This window comes from Doryrhamphus excisus, chromosome 4 (genome assembly GCF_030265055.1).
Source record: "Doryrhamphus excisus isolate RoL2022-K1 chromosome 4, RoL_Dexc_1.0, whole genome shotgun sequence".
Classification (NCBI taxonomy): domain Eukaryota; kingdom Metazoa; phylum Chordata; class Actinopteri; order Syngnathiformes; family Syngnathidae; genus Doryrhamphus; species Doryrhamphus excisus.
Genome location: NC_080469.1, coordinates 1,254,186 through 1,278,931, shown reverse-complemented (window position 1 = coordinate 1,278,931; position 24,746 = coordinate 1,254,186). Strand labels below are relative to the sequence as shown.

At 38.8% G+C, this 24,746-nt stretch overlaps 1 protein-coding gene across 2 annotated transcripts in view; it reads left to right on the top strand.

The window, feature by feature from the left end:
* Nucleotides 1–24,746, top strand: part of isl1a (ISL LIM homeobox 1a) — a 64,082-nt gene that overhangs the window by 7,921 nt on the left and 31,415 nt on the right. The window contains exon 7 of one of the 2 annotated variants that reach the window (XR_009129600.1): nucleotides 1,576–12,087. The exons of the other annotated variant lie outside the window; for it this stretch is intronic. The gene's annotated coding sequence lies outside the window, so the exon portion shown is untranslated. Of the gene's footprint in view, nucleotides 1–1,575; nucleotides 12,088–24,746 lie in introns of those variants that run through there. 2 annotated transcript variants of the gene reach the window in all.

Sequence of the window (24,746 nt, the reverse complement as noted above, 5' to 3'; positions counted from 1 at the left end):
AAAAGCTCCGATAAAACATTCCACTGTTCTCAAATATCTTAATTTTTTTTTCTGCACAAAATAAGATGAAAAATAAATAAACAAATCAAGAATAAAGAAAATCAATCAATCAGTAATAAATAAATATAATAATAATAATAACAACTTAAGAAAGCACATATAGTTGGTGGGTAGACAAATGATTTTTTTCATATTAAAATGAACAAAGCATTATTAGAGCCCTGTAGACATGACAAAACACGACTATAGTCACATTTATACTCTTTTTATTTACAACATATTGCGCAACTGCAGGGTCTTGAGACACATGCTAACTCGCAAACTAGAGAGCTAGCCACCTAAACGGTAGCCTTTGAGTTATTTCCTTTCAACTTAAATAGCCAAAAACTTACCACTTCCACACGGATAGGGAGGATAACTATTAACAGTTATTTAACCTTTAACATGAACATGAATCAAACGTGATAATTTTTTCTGGGTACATGATACCATACAGCATCCATATCAAACTTGCGCGGGCCGCACTGACATTAAACTTTCATATCAAGGTGGGGGCCTCAAAATAGCGTCCGCGTGTTTGAGACCCCTACTCTAGTGTATCTAGTCTTTGAGCATGAATGCACGAAGCCTACTTGGATGAGCGGTGAAATATTATTGGAGCCGTCCAGTGTGAACTGAAAGACTAGATAGGACAGCGCTAATGCCCTGAGAATAATACACTGACCTGAATGAATGAGAAAATGCATCCAACAATTTTTATGTAACTTTATGAGCCAAAATATGAATGACAGGCAGCTTAAATACATAATACATATACAAGCAATTAAAAACAGACTTTTCCATAACACCCCCCCCCACCCCTTTAAATCAAAACCAAGGTTGTGTATTTATTCATAAAGGAGTATAGAAAAACACATAGACTCTTTTGCTTCAATGTTGCCTCCCTTCTGTTGTATGGTGGAGAAGTGGACAAGCTGAAAGCGGGGACAAAGCGTCCCGATAACGTTAGCTACAGCTCACAGACTATTGAGAGTCAATGGCAGGACGAAACAAAAGCAGCACTGTTCTTTGGGCTACGTTCAAGCTAACAACGTGCTGCCTTTGGATGAGACGAGTCGGGAAGAAGTGCTACCTGAATGTACACATACACACTTTTTAGCGCATCCATCTGACTGTCTTTGAAGGTTGGAGAAGATGCCGCATGACCGTAAAGATGCAAACGTTACCTCACTCGATTATTTTGCGGGCTTGGCAAGACATCTGTTTATATTTTATTGCTGCTCAAACTGCGGCACTCGGGTCGTATTTCATTCACCTGCGCCTGCAGAGCACGAACGGGTCTCCGGCAACGTAAAGGAACCAAGGCGCCGTAAATCCAATGCTGTTGCCGACACCACGGTGGCTTTAAAAGCACCGCAAAAGTCGCTTTGCTGGGTTGTGGTGCAGTTGTGTCGCATCTGCAGGATCTCGGTCCATTACAGTAAAGTGTCTCGCTAATGTTTTTCTTGCTGACGGTGCTCCCAACTCCCTTGGCATCACTAACCATCTACTGCTTTGTTGTTCTGGGTTCTTAAGGAGTCCTTGTCTCAGGATTCGGTGGACCTATTTGGGAAGACCTGGACTTTGTGTGCCTCCGTTGGTCAGTAGAGGCGCTTTCAAGATGGAACTACTAATGCTACACCTCAACGAATAAGACGCTTCAGTACAGCTTGTTTTTTTATTGGCCCATACTTTATTATGAAAAGTAAATCTTAAAAAAACCTATAAAAAAAACCTATGACACAAAGTTTATAAATAAACAAACTTTTTCAGTGCTTTGGTTCCAATTTTCTACAAGAAAAGCTCTGATAAAATATTCCACTGTTCTCAAATATCTTAATTTTTATTTTTCTGCACAAAATACGATGAAAAATAAATAAACAAACCAAGAATAAAGAAAATCAATCAATCAGTAATAAATAAATATAATAATAATAATAATAACATGGCAAATAATAAACCCTAACCTGAACCCCAATGCTAATCCGAACCTGGTATGATAGCGGTAACCCTAACCCTAACTTGGTATGATAGCCAAAACCCTAACCCCAATGCTAACCCTAACCTGGTATGATAGCGGTAATCCTAACCCCAATGCTAACCCTAACCTGGTATGATAGTGGTAACCCTAACCCCAATGCTAACCCTAACCTGGTATGATAGTAGTAACCCCAATGCTAACCCGAACCTGGTATGATAGCCATAACCCTAACCCCAATGCTAACCCTAACCTGGTATGATAGCGGTAACCCTAACCCCAATGCTAACCCTAACCTGGTATGATAGTGGTAACCCCAATGCTATCCCCAATGCTAACCCTAACCTGGTATGATAGCGGTAATCCTAACCCCAATGCTAACCCTAACCTGGGATGATAGCGGTAACCCTAACCTGAGCCCCAATGCTAACCCTAATCTGGTATGATAGCGGTAACCCCAATGCTAACCCTAACCTGGTATGATAGCGGTAACCCTAACCCCAATGCCAACCCTAACCTGGTATGATAGTGGTAACCCCAATGCTAACCCCAATGCTAACCCTAACCTGGTATGATAGCGGTAATCCTAACCCCAATGCTAACCCGAACCTGGTATGATAGCCATAACTCTAACCCCAATGCTAACCCTAACCTGGTATGATAGCGGTAACCCTAACAACAATGCTAACCCTAACCTGGTATGATAGCTGTAACTCTAACCCTAATGCTAACCCTAACCTGGTATGATAGCGGTAACCCTAACCTGAACCCCAATGCTAACCCTAATCTGGTATGATAGCGGTAACCCCAATGCTAACCCTAACCTGGTATGATAGCGGTAACCCTAACAACAATGCTAACCCTAACCTGGTATGATAGCGGTAACCCTAACCCCAATGCTAACCCTAACCTGGTATGATAGCGGTAACCATAACCCCAATGCTAACCCCAATGCTAATCCTAACCTGGTATGATAGCGATATCCCTAACGCGAACACCAATGCTAACCCTAACCTGGTATGATAGCAGTAACCCTAACCCCAATGCTAACCCTAACCTGGTATGGTAGCGGTAACCCTAACCCCAATGCTAACCCCAATGCTAACCCTAACCTGGTATGATAGCGGTAACCCTAACCCCAATGCTAACCCCAATGCTAACCCTAAACTGGTATGATAGCGGTAACCCTAACAACAATGCTAACCCTAACCTGGTATGATAGCGATAACCCTAACCCCAATGCTAACCCCAATGCTAACCCCAATGCTAACCCTAACCTGGTATGATAGCAGTAACCCTAACCCCAATGCTAACCCCAATGCTAACCCCAATGCTAGCCCTAACCTGGTATGATAGCGGTGTCCATCTGTAGCATTGACACCACATGACGCTGTGCTCCAGCCTCCCAGATGAGGGTTTGCGTTCCCAAACCGTAGCGTACTTAGCAGAGCCGTATTGCTTCACACTCCACATGACAGCAAGGCTGCTGGAGGTTTTTGTGTTTTTAGGGATATGATGGCAGATAATCTTAGTGTTTGGCAGCCGGCGATTCTATTTCAATGCAAAACATGACAGCGCCGTTGCTGAAACCCACTCAGACTGATGTGTTGCTGCCATGGCCGCCTCTCTCCATGTGACAATGATAACACACTTGGCTTTAAAGCACTTAGACATCCACGGCACGAGAGTTTTGACCTTCCTTGTTTGGAAAGGTTGGCTTGCGTGTGCTCAGGGTCGCCCGTGAAATTGGTACAAAAACACTGGAAACAAAAGCAAGCTTGACTGGAAAATAATTGAAAAGACTCTTAACTGATGCACATATCACAGAATGATCAAGACCTGTGTATTGTTCATATTTGTTTTTGGATTATTAATCATCATAATAATCAAACGGGAATAGTTATTCATATCATCTTTATATGTCATCATGGTGCCCTTTAATGGGTCTGGTTTTACGTGGAAAAACCTGGGATCCAGATGAAATAAGGCTGTCCTGGTAGCGCCACCTGAGGCAATCGGGTAAAAACAACACAGTTGCTGACTATGCTTCCAACTCCCTTGACATCACCAACTTTTGTCTTCATATGTCATCATGGTGCCCTTTAATGGGTCTGGTTTTACGTGGAAAAACCTGGAATCCAGATGAAATAAGGCTGTCCTGGTAGCACCACCTGAGGCAACCTGGTAAAAACACAGTTGCTGACTATGCTTCCAACTCCCTCGACATCATCAACTTTTCTCATATCTTGTATGTTAAAACCACCAATCAAACGTGGAAAAACCTGGGATCCATTTGAGATAAGGCTGTCCTTGTAGCGCCACCTGAGCCAACCTGGTAAAAACAACACAGTTGCGAACTATGCTTCCAACTCCCTTGACATCATCAACTTTTGTCTTCATATGTCATCATGGTGCCCTTTAATGGGTCTGGTTTTACGTGGAAAAACCTGGGATCCAGATGATATAAGACTGTAGCGCCACCTGAGGCAACCTGGTAAAAACAACACAGTTGCTGACTATGCTTCCAACTCCCTTGACATTATCAACTTTTGTCTTCATATGTCATCATGGTGCCCTTTAATGGGTCTGGTTTTACGTGGAAAAACCTGGGATCCAGATGAAATAAGGCTGTCCTGGTAGCGCCACCCGAGGTAACCTGGTAAAAACAACACAGATGCTGACTATGCTTCCAACTCCCTTGACATCATCAACCTTTGTCATATCTTGTATGTTAAAACCACCAATCAAAAAATGGCAAAAAACTCTCCAAACCAAAACAAAAAATACCTGTGTGTTGTTCATATTTGTTTTTAGGATTATTAATCATCATAATAATCAAAAGGAAATAGTTATTTATATCATCTTCATATGATCTTCATCTTCAATGGGTCTGGTTTTACGTGGAAAAACCTGGGATCCAGATAATATAAGGCTGTCCTGGTAGGGCCACCTGAGGCAACCTGGTAAAAACAACACAGTTGCTGACTATGCTTCCAACTCCCTTGACATCATCAACTTTTGTCATATCTTGTATGTTAAAACCACCAATCAAAAAATGACAAAAAACTCTCCAAACCAAAACAAACAAAAAAAACCAGTTCTTGGTAGGACTCCTCCGTTCTTGTTAACCACTGCAAACATTCGTTAGGGCATGCCTGCTATGAGTGTTTCCAGGAGGCTATTGAGAACATTGCTGGTGGTGAAGATGGCTTCACCAAGGGATCAACTGTCTGGACCTGACGGCCATTTTTATAAACTTTCCATACCCAAATGTTCTCTATGGGATTTAAATCCGAGGGATGCCCGCTGCAACATCTGCATGTAACCGTTCGCCGTTTGACGACCCTGCACAACCTGAAGCTCCATTGAATGTGCCGGGTGGAAAACATCTCAGGTGGGATCTCGTCATCGTGCCAGTAACGTTGAAAACCATCTGGAGGTTACGTCAAGGTTACATTTCTCCTCATCAGAGAATAAAACCTTTTTCCACCTTTCAATGTCCCGTGTTTGATGCTCCCTGGAAAAATCCAAACAGGCAAGTCTTGGAATTTGTTTTTGAAACCCTTTTCCCGCAGATGCCGTCTGATGGATGGAGGACGGCCCTGTGTCTACCGCTTATCCTCACGAGGGTCGCAGGGGTGCTGGAGCCTATCCCAGCTGTCTTCGGGCAAGCCAGCCAATCCCAGGGCACATATAGACAAACAACCATTCACACTCACATTCATACCTATGGACAATTTGGAGTCGCTAATTAACCTAGCATGTTTTTGGAATGTAGGAAGAAATCGGAGTACCTGGAGAAAACCCACGGGGAGAACATGCAAACTCCACACAGAGATGGCCGATGGCGGGATTGAACTCGGGTCTCCTAGCTGTGAGGTCTGCGCGCTAACCACTTGTCCACCGTGCAGCCTCCAATCAGATCAGTGCAGGTTTTTTTTTTTGGGGTCTACCACTTTTTTGCACCGTAATGCTCCGGATCGTTCCAAAAATGTAGAATGCGTCCAACCAACCTCAGCAGCAATGTCTATGCTAGCTATGAGAGGCCTTGCTTATGCAACGCCACAATCCGATTACATTCATATTTTTTTATTTCATGTCCCAAATATCTAATTTTTTGTCTAAATGAAGAATCTAGCAAAAGATTTTGATGGGTTCCGTATATCTATATATACTATTTCTACAAGATGCGTCTCAATGGATGCGGATCGATGACAGAAGAATGGCGAGTCCGGACTTTTGACAGGGTTTTTGAGAAACCACGATGAATGATACGCTGCGCTGTGAGAAACGCTGCTCAATGCAAGGCCTCATTGGATGATTGTAGGGATCTTGAAGAACCACTTTTCTCCAGCTCTTGATGTGGATGCAAGCTTCGGCTCTCAAATGATGAATGGGCTCCTTCACTATAGCAAATGTGTAATGATCCATTGGCAGCCATGACAACTGGAGGTACAAAGGTCGGGGGTGAAAAAGAGAGAGAGAGAGCTGAGAGCGCCGCTGTGTTCTCATCCTTGTTTTTCATCTGGATCTTTAATGCACCGATCGCTACATCGATACAACCGTAGTCCCGAACCCACACAATGAAATATCATACCAGTTTATAAAACATATATTATTATTTGCATAAAGTAATCATTGACGAATGATTGCCGTGATTAATGACAACATCGATTACGAAAACCAACTTCCTAATTGACAAGACATGAAATCAATCCAAAAATGTTGTAACTACAGTAAACCTCGGATATATCGGACTCGGATATATCGGATATACCGAATGGAATCTTTCCGAATGAGCTTTCCGAATGCAATGGTATCCATGGAAAGGAATATTCCAATGGCGTGTCTACATGTGCCCCTATAATCAACCAGAATAGACAATGGGGCATGCCCAGTAAAACGTAAACACCAACATCACGTAATACCGACTTGTTGGAATAACTCCGTATTGCCAGTTTTTCCTTCGTCCGGTCTTGAAATTTAGTTTGAATCAAAAACGAACTTTTTTTCCTCGATTGCTGGCCTCCATTTTTTTAAAATGGAAGAACGTCTGGATCTGCGTGTTACGTCATATCTCAGCATTGGCTGAAAGAACGCACCCGGGAACAGGAAAAGATAAAGTTCAATCTCGCTAATATTTTATAATGAAGCCGGGCACATGTTTTATATAGATATGTATTTTCATTTTGGAATAAAAGTGGACTTGTGAATGGCGTATAGAAGGGTAAACCTCGGATATATCGCACTCGGATATATCGTAAATTCGCTCACAACGGACAGATAAAAAAGAACCGATTTTTCTGTAATGCATTTCCAATAAAAATTCATTGCATATATAGGATTTTTTATAACGGATTTCGCCTATTTCGGACAAAATCTCCAGTCCCGTTCCAATGCATTTCCATGAAATTTCCCTGGCATATATCGGATGGCCGCATCGTGGCGCTCCGATTCGCCGAATCGTGACAGGCCGCTATACGACGTCATTTGCAGCGTTTGCAGCGTTGCCTGCACAACTTTTTTCCGGTTATTTCAAAAGGTTGTACCTTGAAAATGTTTACAGATAAAGACATACCGTAAATGATAAAAATCATAAGTATGACCAAATGTAATAAGCACAAATGTACTCATATAATGTACATATTATGACATCACCGGGTCAGAATTTAATCTGTGAGCTCCCTGTCTCCATGGTACCAGCTCATCAAAATGTCTGATCCACTTGTGGTTCTCTTCCTCATCTCTCAAGCAAACCCAGCAATCACCATCATTATTTACAGCGGAATCTTGAACACCACTGCTGCCTCAACAGCTGTCATTACTTCTATTAGATAGATATATATATTATCTATCTACAGTAAACCTCGGATATATCGGACTCGGATATATCGGAAATTCGCTCACAACGGACAGATAAAAAAAGAACCGATTTTTCTGTAATGCATTTCCAATAAAAATTCATTGCATATATCGGATTTTTTATAACGGATTTCGCCTATTTCGGACAAAATCTCCAGTCCCGTTCCAATGCATTTCCATGAAATTTCCCTGGCATATATCGGATGGCCGCATCGTGGCGCTCCGATTCGCCGAATGGTGACAGGCCGCTATACGACGTCATTTGCAGCGTTTGCAGCGTTGCCTGCGCGTCCAGGTACATTGGAAACATAGTCAATGAAGTGCCTTTTTATAACGGATAAAATCCCATTTACCGGATATAAATCCGATATATGCGTAAAACGGACATTTTCCGGTATACGCAAATAACGGATTTCGCTTATATCGGACAAAACCAGTGGGAACAATTGAATCCGATATATCCCAGGTTTACTGTACAACAGCTCGGTGTGTTTTTAAAATTGGAATAAAAGTTGCAGTCGCAGACAGATTGCCGCTGGGAGTATTCCCGCTGGGAATAATAGGTGCAGCACAGTGCCGGCACCAGCCGCTTCCCCGGAACGTGAGTGTCAGCTTAATTGCAGCTTTTAGGATCATTATTGCTCGCATGTGAATGTCAAAATGGACAAGGCTAGCGGGTCTTTGACAAACAGGCAAGCACCTCCCAGCACCCTGTATAGTCTCAAGGGGCAGACCTATAGGTAGAAGAAAAATACAAACGCAGAAACAAAAACAGCTTCTTGACTGTTTTTATTTTTTTGCCTTTCAGTCACCATACATTTAGTTACATTTTATATTGTCTATAAAACAAGACAAGTGTTTGAATCCCTCGTTTATCATGGTTAATTACTTCCAGATCTGACTGTGATACAGTTTTTTCTCGATTGTTTACACACAATTTGTGATGCCTGAGACCCAATCACCACAACATAGAACCAATGCACCAACTCCATGAACCAAGTCTGCTAAACTAGAAGCACAATTCCTGCTTTACACTCACACTGCAGATCTACAACACACTTTTTTCAAAAACACTACACACAATTCTCTGAGTTTTGGCACAATTTTCATGAAGTAAACTTCTCGTTTTCACAAAGAACACAATGCCACTCAAAACAGTCAAATGAATATTCCTATTATTTATACAATCCAATCCAATCCAATCCACTTTATTTATATAGCACATTTTATAAACAGAGTTTCCAAAGTGCTGCACAGACGAGTAAAAATAAAAAGTAATAATCCAAAACTAAAAGAGCATTTAAGAAATAAATTAATAAAATAGATATTAAAATATTAAAAACAAGAAACAAAGCAATAAAAGTATAAAAAATAGAACCAATTACAATAAAAACAAAGAACTAAAAGACACAGGACCATACGACTCACTCTGAGTTAAAAGCCAGAGAATAAAAGTGGGTTTTAAGACGAGACTTATTGGGGGCCTTTTTTACTTGGGAGGGGCGGAGAGTTCCATAGTTTGGGGCCGACCACAGAAAAGGCTCGGTCCCCCCTGGTCTTAAGTCTCGTCTCGGGCACCACAAGTTGGAGCTGGCCCTCGGGACCTCAGTGACCGAGCTGGAGAGTAAACTTGGATGAGGTCCGAGATGTATTTGGGGGGCCAGCCCATTCAACGCCTTAAAAACAAACAATAAAATCTTAAAATCAATCCTAAAACGAACAGGCAACCAATGAAGGGAGGCCAGAATTGGGGTGATGTGCTCCCCCTTTTTGGTTCCTGTTAAAAGCCGTGCCGCAGAGTTCCGGACTAACTGTAAGCGGGAGAGAGACTTTTGGCTAATTCCAGATTAAAGTGCATTACAGTAGTCCAGACGTGATGAAATAAAAGCGTGCATGACTTGCTCAAAGTGTTGCAAAGATAAAAAAGATTTAATTTTAGATAAAATACAGACTCATCACATGGGTAAACACCTGTCATGCATTTTTACAATTAGCATTCTAACAATGAGGGGGCTGGGCAAAGGGTCAGAAATCCACACACAAACACATAATTCCCTTCTCCAAGCTATGGAAGATGCATGTGGAGACATTCCAGCGGATGCTTTTCCATGGCTGGATTCGCCATGCTAGGCGATATTCCCAGAGAAAACCTTGCATACGATGTACGTAGATGAGACGCTGTGGCCTGACCCAAACAGAAGACGTTATGCAGTATAGTCTTTTGCTTTGTTATTGATTGATTTTTTTGTTGATGATTATTGTAGGAGCTATTTATTAGTGTGTTTCTGATATCTGTTGATTTATTTTTTGTTGTTGTTGTTTTGTTTGGATTACTTGATAAGATTTTCTTGTTAGTTATTTATTTATTATTTATATTTTGTTGGGGTTAATTAGTGGTTGGTTTCTGGGTTCGTTTCATTGGATGGCACCCTGGGCGCCTGCAGTGTATTTGGGTAGGCGGTGCTCGCAGGGCCAGCATGCACCGCCTACGGTGGGCCTATGGTTTTTGTACCAGCGCAAGAGAGGCGACAGGAAAAGGCCCTTGTTCCTTTTTTGTTTGTTTGCTTGCTTGGTAATAAAAGGAAAGACGAAGAAACGGAACAAGATTGTTTGGACAATGACTCTTTTGCCTGCGTAAAACAAAACCCATGGTGCATCAGTGGCCTTTTGATTATAGCATAAGTTACGTTTATTATTTTAGTGAAGGACAAATAGCCACTACAATTATTATTATTATTTCTTGAACTGAAGCTGTATACGTTTAGATGCAGAACACTGTATGTGGAACTTTGTGTTGGCTGTGATGTTTTTCTGTGAAAAATTAAAAAAAAAAAAATTCTGTGTAAATTTTGTGTTCTGAGTCAAAAAATACCCCAAAAAACAATTCTAAAACATTTTGCAAGAAGTGTCACACTGAACACAAAAAGACCCGAGTCATGATGAATATGATGTAATCCCAGTGTTTTACACTGAGCACATCATGAGTTCTGAGAATATGAGGCATCCTTTCACAAAATGTGTGTAAACAATCGAGAAAAACTGTAAGTGAATTTCCGAAGTCACATTTTAAAACAATTTGGAGTGCTCCAAAACTCTGCTGAATCGCGAATATGCAGAGTTCTGCTATAAATATACCTGTGATTTGTTCCGGATCGTGACCAGCATCAGGACTAAGTGTTGGTTCAGTTTCTTCCTGATAGTTACTTCCGCATACCGATCAACAGCGGACATTTTCCAGGCAAATTAAAGAAAACTGGATAAAACAATTCCAGTACAAATGACACATGAATGTTCTCATGTAATCGTTTAGCATATTCACACATTTGAATAATCGCTTTTAATTTAATTAATTTTAGGTAGGATTTTTTTTTTTTTTACTTCCGATACTTTTCCAATATTGAATCCTTGACATATCATTCAGATCCAATATCTGCACTTTACTTTTTTGTAGTGTGGAACCATTGATTTACGCTTCAATGTTGGATTCCGGGAAAAGCACTGCTATATCATAGAGTGCAGGACGTTAAAATCCAATATTTCTTGTTGATATCGGGCTGGTAGCCAATAGCCATAACCTTCAAATTATTACAAATTTTAATTAAACAAATTAATCGTGATTAATCAGCATTCGCAACTATGCCTGAAATATGACCTTACAGTTCCGAATAAACTGAAAATTTGTAATTAAGAAATAGTAATGAAATTAATCACAGATTAATCATGATTAATCAGCAATTCCACATATGTTCCGAATAAACTGAAAATTTGTCATAAAAAAATTGGAATGACACATGAATGCTAAAATGTTGACCAGAAATGTAGAGATATCCTACAATAGTGTGGAAATGTATTCGACAACTGATTGAACCAGCAACCGTTCCGTTGGGAAACGAGCACTCTACGACCTGAGCCATGCCATGAAGAAGCAGCATGTTACATATAATGTTAAATGATAAATTAATTGCATTTTCAAAAGGGAAAAATGTCACAGAAAATATTAAATTATGGAAAATGTCGGCCATTTTTAGAAAAGTAGCTTCCTGAATGAGTTGAGCATTGCGATGTTGGAATTGTTTCAAGTCGACTGAAAAATGTACGAGTAGTTAGTAGCTAAAAATGGCAGAATTTGAAATGCTGGAATGTAAAAATTAAACTCAATTATTCAAATGTGTGAATATGCTAAACGATTACATGAGAACAGAGGAGTGAATCAGCAACCGTTGGGTTGGGATATACGACGATTTTGGTTCGAATTTTCACCAGTAAGGGGTCACTACTTCATATGTCCATTTGTTTCACACTGAATGTTGAAATTATAGCAGGATGGAGGATTGAACCAGCAACCATTCCATTGGGAAACGAGCACTCTACAACCTGAGCCATGCCATGAAGAAGCAGCATGTTACATATAATGTTAAATGATAAATTAATTGCATTTTCAAAAGGGAAAAATGGCACAGAAAATTTTAAGTTATGGAAAATGTCGGCCATTTTTAGAAAAGTAGCTTCCTGAATGAGTTGAGCATTGCGATGTTGGAATGGTTTCAAGTCGACTGAAAAATGTACGAGTAGTTAGTAGCTAAAAACGGCAGAATTTGAAATGCTGGAATGTAAAAATTAAACTCGATTATTCAAATGTGTGAATATGCTAAACGATTACATGAGAACAGAGGAGTGAATCAGCAACTATCATGTTGGGATATACGACCATTTTGCTTTGAATTTTCACCAGTAGGGGGTCACTACTTCTTATGTCCATTTGTTTCACACTGAATGTTGAAATTATAGCAGGATGGAGGATCGAACCAGCAACCATTCCATTGGGAAACGAGCACTCTACGACCTGAGCCATGCCATGAAGAAGCAGCATGTTACATAAAATGTTAAATGATAATTTTTTTCCTTTTTCAAAAGGGAAAAATGTCACAGAAAATATTAAATTATGGAAAATGTCGGCCATTTTTAGAAAAGTAGCTTCCTGAATGAGTTGAGCATTGCGATGTTGGAATTGTTTCAAGTCGACTGAAAAATGTACGAGTAGTTAGTAGCTAAAAATGGCAGAATTTGAAATGCTGGGATGTAAAAATCAAAAGCGATTATTCAAATATGTGAATATGCTGAACGATTACACGAGAACAGAGGAGTGAATCAGCAACCGTCGGGTTGGGATATGACCATTTTGGTTCGAATTTTCAACAGTAGGGGGATCACTACTTCTTATGTCCATTTGTTTCACACTGAATGTTGAAATTATAGCATTATGGAGGATAGAACCAGCAACCATTCGATTGGGAAACAACCACTCTACATCCTGTAGAAAAATAGAATAATGGACAACGTGGGTGTTCCATGAGAAGGGTAAAATCGTGAAAAATTTGTGTGCCGCAACCTTCAGATAGGGAGGTAACAAGTATCACTTATTACCACATGTAAATATTACGGCTTATTGATTCCCTATTAAGAAGGTTTTTTTGACTACAGTAAATAAGAGTGATGCAGCACATGAAAAGAAAGGCCTCCGTTGGTAAACAAAATGAAAGGACGTGTTTAATAGATGTCGGTGAATTGCTTCATGTGAATTTCTGTCCTGCCTATTAAAAATTGCTCTAATTGTGTGCGGTGGAAAAAAGTCCCGTCTGAGCAGCCCCAGTCAATCATGTTAAAAGCCACCGGTGCTTTAATTTGATTTACCAATATAAAATGCAAATGAGGTGATCAAGTGGAGTAGAAGCCAGCAAAAAGGCTTCTTTTAAGCCATCGAGTGAAATGGGAAGAGACGGAAAGGACTTGCGATGGAAAAAATGTTTTAGCATATTTGTCTGATGACTGCAACAAGAATTTCATCTGTAAGCCGACGTAACCGCTTGACAAATTGTCCCCAAATCAGAAAAAGGCAAAATATATTTTAATACACAACACAAAGACGGCTTCGACCGACACATGTGTTGCATTTGCGGCAAAGACTAGGCTTTTGTAATAAATAAAAAGCCTAATTAAATAAATGGAAGATGGCACAATAGTCCCTTCCAATAGTGAATGAGATAATGCCTGTAATTGGGCGTGCACAAGTCTGGCCATATGCTTCTGTGCAGCACTTAAACATGACTGGCCAGGGCCAAATCCAATCACTGCACAGAGAATACTCCTGGGATTCAGCCTTCCGACACTAACCCGGCTAACGAGCTTTATTTTAGGACGCTTACACGCCAAAAAACAGGCTTGTTTGTTTGTAGAATTGTCAAAAATAATCATAAATAAATGCCTTGAATGTACAGGTCATGTCCAGGAAATACCAAAATCAGGTAGGTAGGGTGGTAGGTAGGAAGCACTCACTCAAAGGGACAACTCAAGAATTGCTAGACAAAAAGTAGAACATGAATTAAGCTCAATTAAGGATGACGAGGGTACTAAATTAGTTGACCCCACAGACGTTAGTCTTGTCCTTTTGAGTCCCGTCATACTCCTAATTTCAACTCATTGTGTGGATAAGACACCTGTCACACAAACACTCGCAAACCTCTCTACCGCCACGGGAAAGACCAAAGAGCTGTCCTAAAGATTGTAGACCTGCGCAAGACCGGAATGGACGAGAACATCATCAAGAAGGTGAGTTAGCAGCCCAGAATGACAAGGGAGGAGCTCGTTGACGATGTCAAGGGAGTTGGGAGCACAGTCGGTAAGAAAAGCATGAATAAGACACTTTGCTGTCATTGGATTCAGATGCTGTAGGTGGGAATTTTTTTTACTTCCGATACTTTTCCAATATTGAATCCTTGAGTATCATTCAGATCCGATATCTGCACTTTACTTTTTTGTAGTGTGGAACCGTTGATTTACGCGTCAATGTTGGATTCCGGGATAGCACTGCTGTATAATAGAGTGCAGGACGTTATAATCCAATATTTCTTGTTGATATCGGGCTGGTAGCCAATAGCCATAACCTTCAAATTATTAAAAATTTGAATCAAACGAATTAATCGTGATTAATCAGCATTTGCAACTATGCGTGAAATATGACCTTACAGTTCCGAATGAACTGAACATTTATAATTAAAAAATAGTAATGAAATTAATCACAGATTAATCATGATTAGTCAGCATTTGCAACCATGTGACATATGACATAACACTTCTGAATAAACGGAAAATTTGTAATTTAACAAAGTTAAAAGTTAAGTTAATCACAGATTAATCATGATTAATCAGCAATTCCATATATGTGTGAAATGTGACCTAACTGTTCTGAATAAACTGAAAATTTGGAATAATAAAAATGGAATGAAATGAATCATAGATTAATCATGATTAATCAGCATGTGCAACTATGTGTGACATATGACCTAACAGTTCCGACTAACTGAAAATTTGTAATACATTTTAAAATGAAATTAATCACAGATTAATCATGATTAATCAGCAATTCCATATATGTGTGAAATGTGACCTAACTGTTCCGAATAAACTGAAAATTTGGAATAAAAAAAATGGAATGAAATGAATCATAGATTAATCATGATTAGTCAGCATTTGCAACCATGTGTGACATATGACATAACACTTCTAAATAAACTGAAAATTTGTAATTTAACAAAGTGAAAAGTTAAGTTAATCGCAGATTAATCATGATTAATCAGCAATTCCATATATGTGTGAAATGTGACCTAACTGTTCTGAATAAACTGAAAATTTGGAATAATAAAAATGGAATGAAATGAATCATAGATTAATCATGATTAATCAGCATGTGCAACTATGTGTGACATATGACCTAACAGTTCCGACTAACTGAAAATTTGTAATACATTTTAAAATGAAATTAATCACAGATTAATCATGATTAATCGGCATGTGCAACTATGTGTGACATATGACCTTACAGTCCTGAATAAACTGAAAATTTCAATCATGCTAAAAGACACACATGTCTGACAATGTAAAACGTCTTTTTAACTGTAGCAGAATGTTTGTGTTATGAACCATGTGGGGGGGGGGGGTTGCATTCCAAGACACCATGTAATTTTTAAATTTGGATTTACTGATTTGAGTGTAGATGTATTTTCTGGGATTTCCAAGCATAGTTTAAGAGTAACCCATTGATGAATTTATGAAGTAATTTCCCACTCTTTAACAGTAACATTTATAGTTCAGGGTTGGGGGGGTTAAGGTCAGTGGTAGGGGTGTGCTTTGGAGAGATACCAAACATCTCACACCTTGTGGTTGCTTTCCACTTTCAGGAGCCTTTTTAGGGACACAGATAGAACACATGCAGGTTGGCCTCGTTATCCTCTGCTTGTCAGTAGCTGAGCAACGTGAACTGTTAGCTTTCTATTTTAGGGTTCTGCCTTTGATGTTCTTGTCTTAAAGGAGCTCCTGGAACACCAAGTAACTTCGTCTTTTGAAGAGAAAGGTTGAGCTCAGCTTTCACAGCAAATCACAGGAGGCCATTCTCCCGTTCAGAAGCTAAACAGCGCTCATGCGTCTACGGAGAGATGACAGCTCTGTCTCCTGGTTGTGGATGGAGAACATGGGGAACATTGCAGGAATTGTGAAGACTCTTCAAAAGATGGCAGGCCTTCGCTTACAGGCTAACAGCACACGTTGGAGGCAGCGATGACATCTAAAACGACGCCCACTATCTCGGTTTCCACCTTCGCATCAACAGGGATGCAAATGTTGACCAATCGCAGGCTAATGCAGCATGCTAATGTAGCCGCTAATGTAGCTTCGTTAGCATCATAGCTAATGAGAGGCACTGTTTTTAGTGTGATGTGCAGGGATTCATTAAATGTGATATTCATATGAGCTCGTCTGTCAAACTACTTTGTGACGTGTATGAAAATTTTGAAATTTTGCTGAAAATTTCAGCTGAAAACTGAATCAAACGAAAATTAATCAGCAATTCCATATATGTGTGAAATATGACCTAACTGTTCCAAATAAACGGAATATTTGGAATAAAAAATTTTGGAATGAAATGAATCATAGATTAATCATGATTAATCAGCACTTGCAACTATGTGTGACATATGACCTAACAGTTCCGACTAACTGAAAATTTGTAATAGATTTTAAAATGAAATTAATCACAGATTAATCATGATTAATCAGAAAATGTCAGCTGAAAACTGAATCAAACGAAAACTGACACCATTTATTTTTATATGTATTAATTTTTAAGCAGACTATTTAGCAGAGATTTGAAATGTTGGAACGCAAAAATGCAGACTTAATGTTGAAATCTATAAATACGGTGAATGATTACAGCCGGATTGAGGATCGAACCAGCAACCATCACCTGAGCCATGCCTAGATATGCTATTATTTTTTTTTTTCAGTACATTAATTTCAGCCCCAGTTTTGCCGTATGGAAGTGATTTTTTACATTTAATTAATAACAAAAACCACTTTACTGGAAAGTATTGTCATAATTTTTGCTAATTCCAAAATTATTGTCTTCCTGTTTACGTTTTTAAGTAGGAAAAGTACCATTTTAAAAGTACTCATTTGGCAGCAGTATAGGATATTTCAGTATGTAGCCAACAACAGCCAACTCTAGTAAAGACCAATATATAACATTAATATTTCATAAACATCAAGTATGATTCCTCTACTCGCTGAACAAGTATCTTTAACCGTTAGTACACATATGTACATGTTCACATGTATAATAACCATCAAGCTACTTTACCTTCATCCCAATATCATCCATGTACACCTTGTACACGCAGAGTTGGGAAAAAATTGATTTATTTTAAAAATATCTATATTTCCAGCAAACTGACCCCAGGTTAATAACACAATAAGCCCAATTGTCTGCAATTTGACTTTTGATGCATATGAACATCTATAAAAATCTATGAATTTGAAGGTTTCCCAGGCTGGAAATGACAAGTAAATTTAGAGAAGTCAAAGAAAAGGGCACATTTTCCCCGGCTACTTGAAATATATTTGCGTGAATCTGTCTTCTTTGCGTGCAATATATATGTAGATAACCGTGTCGGCATTGTGGAAAAAAATCAACAGCTACGACTGAATATGAATACCATTTGTACCGCAGTTGGCATCCCTGGAAACAAAGTTAACCTCTGACCTCTGAAATAATACTTCAGTACGTATCTGGGCCCCGCTGAGTCAAGAGAGAATCGTGTACGGCTGTGGAACTATGAATGTTATTATGAGCGGAAATAAAAAGTCATCATAACAAGCCACTTGCATTATACACAATAATCTAGTATGTACAGTATAGTTCAATATCCGAAGGAATAATCGCAGTTTAGTTCTGACATGTACACGGTGTTGTATGTTTCTTCTGGAAAATCCATGGAAGTATCCTGTGACTGGCTAGCGATCAATCCGGGGTGTATCCCGGAAAATGGATGGATTATCTGATTTATGGGAATGTGTCATTGATTAATTCATGGAATCATTTTCCAACAAGGGCTGCACGGTGGTCGTGTGGTTAGCGCGCAGACCTCACAGCTAGGAGACTAAGGTTCAATCCCACCCTCGGCCATCTCTGTGTGGAGTTTGGGTTTTCTCCGGGTACTCCGGTTTCCTCCCAAAATTCCTTCCAAAAAATTCCCAAAACATGCTAGGTTAATTGGCCACTCCAAATTGTCCATAGGTATGAATGTGAGTGTGAATGGTTGTTTGTCTATATGTGCCCTAAGCGGTAGAAAATGAATGAATGAATGAATTTTCCAACAAGGGCTGCACGGTGGATGAGTGGTTAGCGCGCAGACCTCACAGCTAAGAGACCCCAGGTTCAATTCCACCCTCGGCTATCTCTGTGTGGAGTTTGGGTTTTCTCCGGGTACTCCGGTTTCCTCCCAAAATTCCTTCCAAAAAATTCCCAAAACATGCTAGGTTAATTGGTGACTCCAAATTGTCCCTGTGATTGGGTGGCCACCAGTCCAGGGTGGACCCTACCTCTCGCCCGAAGACAGCTGGGATAGGCTCCAGTGACCTTGGGAGGTTAAGCCATAGAAAATGAATGAATTTTCCAACATTCCAAGCATTTTATTGGTAATGATTAATACTGATTAATTCGTTGATTAAGATGCTTTCCCAATTTTCAAAACACAATTTTTTCCCCCCGGGGACCCTATGGTGGAGCCCCCGGATGTGGGCCTCTTTTCTCTTTGCTTCCAGCAGAATGAAAAATTGAATCAAGATCATAAAAATCAGTTCCAATCCCTAACATGAAGTTAATTCATGATTTCTTAAATCGATTTGACGGAGAACCGGCCTGGGAACGCCTCCCAGTGAAGCTGGAAAAGGTTGCCGGGGACCGGGAAGTCTGGGTTTCCCTACTGAGACACCCCGGACCCGGATAAGCGTAGGAAAATGGAATGGAATATCTCCATGAGTGTCAGTTCCCGTTCACTGGTAAGCGGGAGTCTATCCCAGGGTCTGCAAAAATACTTGATTTGAAAGTCCTACTCCACTTTCAGGTTCGAAACCCATCACCCACAATTATTGTGCTGTACTGTATAAACATAAGCATTCACTCCGACACTGAGTGGGTTTTTTGGAGTGAACCCATAAATAAACAAGTTGACCATTGCCATCATAAAATGAGATTCCTGGTCATTCCCGACAGATCCAAGACACGGAAGATTCCTTATTAAAAATAAACAAGTGTTCTTATGAGTATTTTCCGTGTGAATACCTGACCTGTTCTGGGTAATGTCTGCTGCACGGTTCCAGCTGATTGTCCGTCACACATTAGTATTATCAGTCTGATAGTGCTGGACACTGTGGAGACAAGATCACTGCTGTGGGAAAGATGATGTGTTCCAACAAAGTCCAGACAACAATTTCCAAAATAAACCCACTCATTCAAAGTTCAATCCAGTCTTTCATTAGCCTTTTATGCTAAATAGGCTGTTTAATTAGACTGTGAACTACGTCATAAATCCTATGAATGATGATACTGGACTATGGAAGGGGAAGCGCACATGAAGGGGTATCAGCACACCTTTTGAGACCCAACAGGGGTCTCAAACTCAATTTACTTGGGGGCCACTGGAGCTAGGGTCTGGGTGAGACTGGGCCGCATCAGGTTTTCCAAAAAAAACAAAAAACACATTCATTAAAAACAAATTTTTTTAAAAAAACTTTTAAAAAAATTTAAAAAACACGCGGCCCGCAGGCCAAATGTGGCCCGCAGGACACTAGTTTGAGGCCCCCGCCTTGATATGAAAGTTTAATATTAGTGCGGCCCGCGCAAGTTTGATATGGATGCTGTATGGTATCATGTACCCAGAAAAAATTATTACGTTTGATTCATGTTCATGTTAAAGGTTAAATAACTGTTAATAGATATCCTCCCTATCCGTGTGGAAGTGGTAAGTTTTTGGCTATTTAAGTTGAAAGGAAATAACTTGAAGGCTACCGTTTAGGTCGCTAGCTCTCTAGTTTGCGAGTTAGCATGTGTCTCAAGACCCTGCAGTTGCGCAATATGTTGTAAATAAAAAGAGTATAAATGTGACTATAGTCGTGTTTTGTCATGTCTACAGGGCTCTAATAATGCTTTGTTCATTTTAATATGAAAAAAATCATTTGTCTACCCACCAACTATATGTGCTTTCTTAACTTTTTATTATTATTATTATTATTATTATATTTATTTATTACTGATTGATTGATGTTTTTAATTCTTGATTTGTTTATTTATTTTTCATCTTATTTTGTGTAGAAAAATAAAAATTAAGATATTTGAGAACAGTGGAATGTTTTATCAGAGCTTTTAATGTAGAAAATCGGAACCAAAGCACTGAAAAAGGTTGTATATTTTTCTGTTTTTAATAAATGCGTTTTTTTTTTTTTTGGAAAACCTGATGCGTCCCAGCCTTGCCCAGACCCTAGCTCCAGTGGCCCCCAGGTAAATTGAGTTTGAGACCCCTGATCTAACCACAAACAGCTAAAATGATGTTAGTAGTAACTAATAAAAATACATCCATTCATCCATTTCCTGTGTCGCTTATCCTCACTGGGGTCGCAGGTATGCTGGAGCCTATCCCAGCTGTCTTTGGGTGAGAGGCGGGGTACACCCTGGACTGGTGGCCAGCCAATCACAGGGCACATATAGACAAACAACCATTCACACTCACATTCGTACCTTGTGAGTTAGACCCCCCTAGCGTTTAATCATAATAATTAATTTGGAAACTGTGATTAATCTGACTTGAAATGTAAACAGCCCCTAACAAATGTATGATATTAATAGAAATCTGATGGAGTAAACCTAATATCCACGTTTTACTTGATTGGTTCGTGATGACTGCTTAAGTACCGACTTAGTTTCAATTCACCTTCCACTTTTCCGACCAACTGCTCAGGAGAAAGCAACCAGCCAAAGATGTCCTCCGGTGGAAAAGGGAAGCCATTCTCTGCCTTCACAGCAAATAAAACCCGGAGGGGCCCAGCTTCCTTTGACCTCCGTAGGGGAAAAACCTGAGCAGGGACAGCAGAAAGTGGCTTTTGAATGGCGGTCTGAAAGAGGGCAGCTGTAGTCTGAATACGAGTCGACGTGCTTTTGTGTTTTAAATGAGCATTGTCAGTCACAGGGCATTGGGAATATTCTGCTGGGGGGGGGGGGATCTCATCTTTAAATGGATCATTTCCTTATTGGCGCTGTTTGCAAAAGTACACATGAAGTCAATAGACGTCAAATAAATTAGTTATTTTTAACACGATATGTTAAGAAACATCATATTTACACAATAAAGCAGGGGTCTCAAACTCAATTTACTTGGGGGCCACTGGAGCTCAGGTCTGGGTGAGACTGGGCCGCATCCGGTTTTCCCAAAAAAAAACCAAAAAAAAACGCATTTATTAAAAACAAAAAAATTAAAAAAAACTTCGCTTTGGTTCCAATTTTCTACAATAAAAGCTCTGATAAAACATTCCACTGTTCTCAAATATCTTACTTTTTATTTTTCTACACAAAATAAGATGAAAAATAAATAAACAAATCAAGAATAAAGAAAATCAATCAATCAGTAATAAATAAATATAATAATAATAATAAAACGGCAAATAATAAAAAGTTAAGAAAGCACATATAGTTGGTGGGTAGACAAATGATTTTTTTCAGATTAAAATGAACAAAGCATTATTAGAGCCCTGTAGACATGACAAAACACGACTATAGTCACATTTATACTCTTTTTATTTACAACATATTGCGCAACTGCAGGGTCTTGAGACACATGCTAACTCGCAAACTAGAGAGCTAGCGACCTAAACGGTAGCCATCGAGTTATTTCCTTTCAACTTAAATAGCCAAAAACTTACCACTTCCACACGGATAGGGAGGATAACTATTAACAGTTATTTAACCTTTAACATGAACATGAATCAAACGTAATAATTTTTTCTGGGTACATGATACCATACAGCATCCATATCAAACTTGCGCGGGCCGCACTGACATTAAACTTTCATATCAAGGCGGGGGCCTCAAACTGGTGTCCGGTGGGCCACATTTGGCCCGCGGGCCACATGTTTGAGACCTCTGCTTTGCAAACTCCACACAGAGATGGCCGAGGTTGGTGAATTATTTGTTGTATTCTTTTTTTTATTTTTTATTTTTTTTTTAATTTTTTTACTATTTAGCCGCGTGTTTGAGACCACTGCAAAAAAGCATGTCCGAAAAGGGGTAGGAAGAAGCGGAGCTTATTTAATCCTACTCCTTCTCCATTTTGCAGCAATTTCTGATAAGTTGTTGAATCCTGCGTTTAAATATGACCATTTTATTTGATTTATATGACTTCTATATACTAATAGATAGAAGCCTGATGCAGTCATGATGGAGAAGTAGTGTTAAAATAAATAAGAAAAGTAATAAATCAAATAAAGTAATACAAAGTAGTAATTATTACATGAATAAAAACAAAATAAATTCCATATTAAATAGATAAATCAAATAAAGTGATTATAGACAAATAATAATAATGCTGGAATAAAAAAATAAAAAAATAATGCGTATAAATAATACATGATATAGACCAAAGAATGACCTCCTGATCGTACTAGGATGAAAATATGGAGGAACCAGACAAACAAATGACAGGTCTTGACACACCAGCATCTCATCTTTGTTTTTGCGACAACATTAACATGTCTGGAAATGCTATTTTTTTTTCCTGCTTTACCAAATGTGTTGCTTGGTCTTCTTGGCAATGCTTGAAAAGAAGGTCCTCTCCAAATGAAGACAAGTGCAAAAGCTTTTCTTTGCCAACCTGAGTTCACCACATTGTCCTGCTTTGTGTCCCTGAAAGCATAATGAGATGTTCAAGTGCGGCGCCACCTGGTATGTTCACGTTCTCATCTGCCCTCTTCATCGCAGTGTTGACTGCTAAAGTAAGAGAGACGTTTGTCTGGGCCTAGTTAAAGCTGTACTTGGCAAGCGCTAAGGCCAAAAACTCCAAAAAAAATATAAAAGCGTCATGTGAACAAAGACCAGCACTAATTGCGATGCCACAGAGTCACGCACATTATTTGAAATTTCAAGTGTCGCAAGAAGCACTTTGGTAACAATGCCTCACCCGAGAATATGTTTATTCCCAATCTTTTCCTTAATTGTGAGGGCTCGTTTTTTGGGCTCGTGGTGCTTTACCTCTTTAATACGAGTCTCGGCGATAAACAGCTTTGAACGTAACAACTGGAGCCCAGCAGTCGGAAATACGTCAAAACACGATACTACTCACAGAAGTTTGCTCACGTATGGGACTTGGATAACAAATATTTGCATGGAGAATTGTTGGATGTATTATTGTTGTAATACGTATACGTATGTATATATTAATAATACATTTTATTTTGTATAGCGCTTTTTCAAAATACTCAAAGACGCTTGAGTATTTTGAGTAAAATGGAGTTGAATAAAAGCAAGTAAACTTGAGTTCTATTGTTGATACAACAAAAATATTTGTTTATTTGACCTAATAAAGAAAGTTCCCAAAACAAATCAATAAGTCACGTGAACGTGTTCTGAGTTGAAATTACCTGAAAAAATTTGCCAGACATTTTTTTTTGGAAAAAAAAAAAAAAAAAAAAAAAAAAGATTTAATCAAAAATGTAATCAAAAAGGCAGGAAGGTTACAAATTTTTTCAAGTTGAGCCAGCTTTAATTTTTTTTTACAGTGTACATTATTGTTGTAATATACGTATGTATATAATAATAAATAATAATAAATAATAATAATAAGAAGAACTTAGTTGTGAGTTGAAATTACCTGAAAAAATTTGCCAGATTTAATCAAAAAGGCAGCAAGATTACAAATTTTTTGAAGTTGAGTCAACTTGAATTTTTTTTACAGTGTGCATTATTGTTGTAATATACGTATGAATAATAATAATGCATTTTATTTGTATAGCGCTTTTTCTCAAAGACACTTTACAGAAAAATGGAGTTGAATAAAAGCAAGGAAACTTGAGTTCTATTGTTGATACAACAAAAATATTTGTTCATTTGACCTAATAAAGAAAGTTCCCAAAACAAATCAATAAGTCATGTGAACTTGGTCTTTTAATTTGGAGGAACTTAGTTGTGAGTTGAAATTACCTGAAAAAATTTGCCAGATTTTTTTTTTTGGAAAAAAAAAAAAAAAAAGATTTAATCAAAAATTTAATTAAAAAGAAAGCAAGGTTACAATTTTTTTTAAGTTGAGTCAACTTGAATTTTTTTTACAGTGTTTTTGAAAAAAATAAAAAATACAAAATTTAATCAAAAAGGCAGCGAGGTTACAATTTTTTTTAAAGTTGAGTCAACTTGAATTTTTTTTTACAGTGTACATTATTGTTGTATGTACACAATAATGAATAATAATTTCGTTTATTTGTATAACGCTTTTTCAAA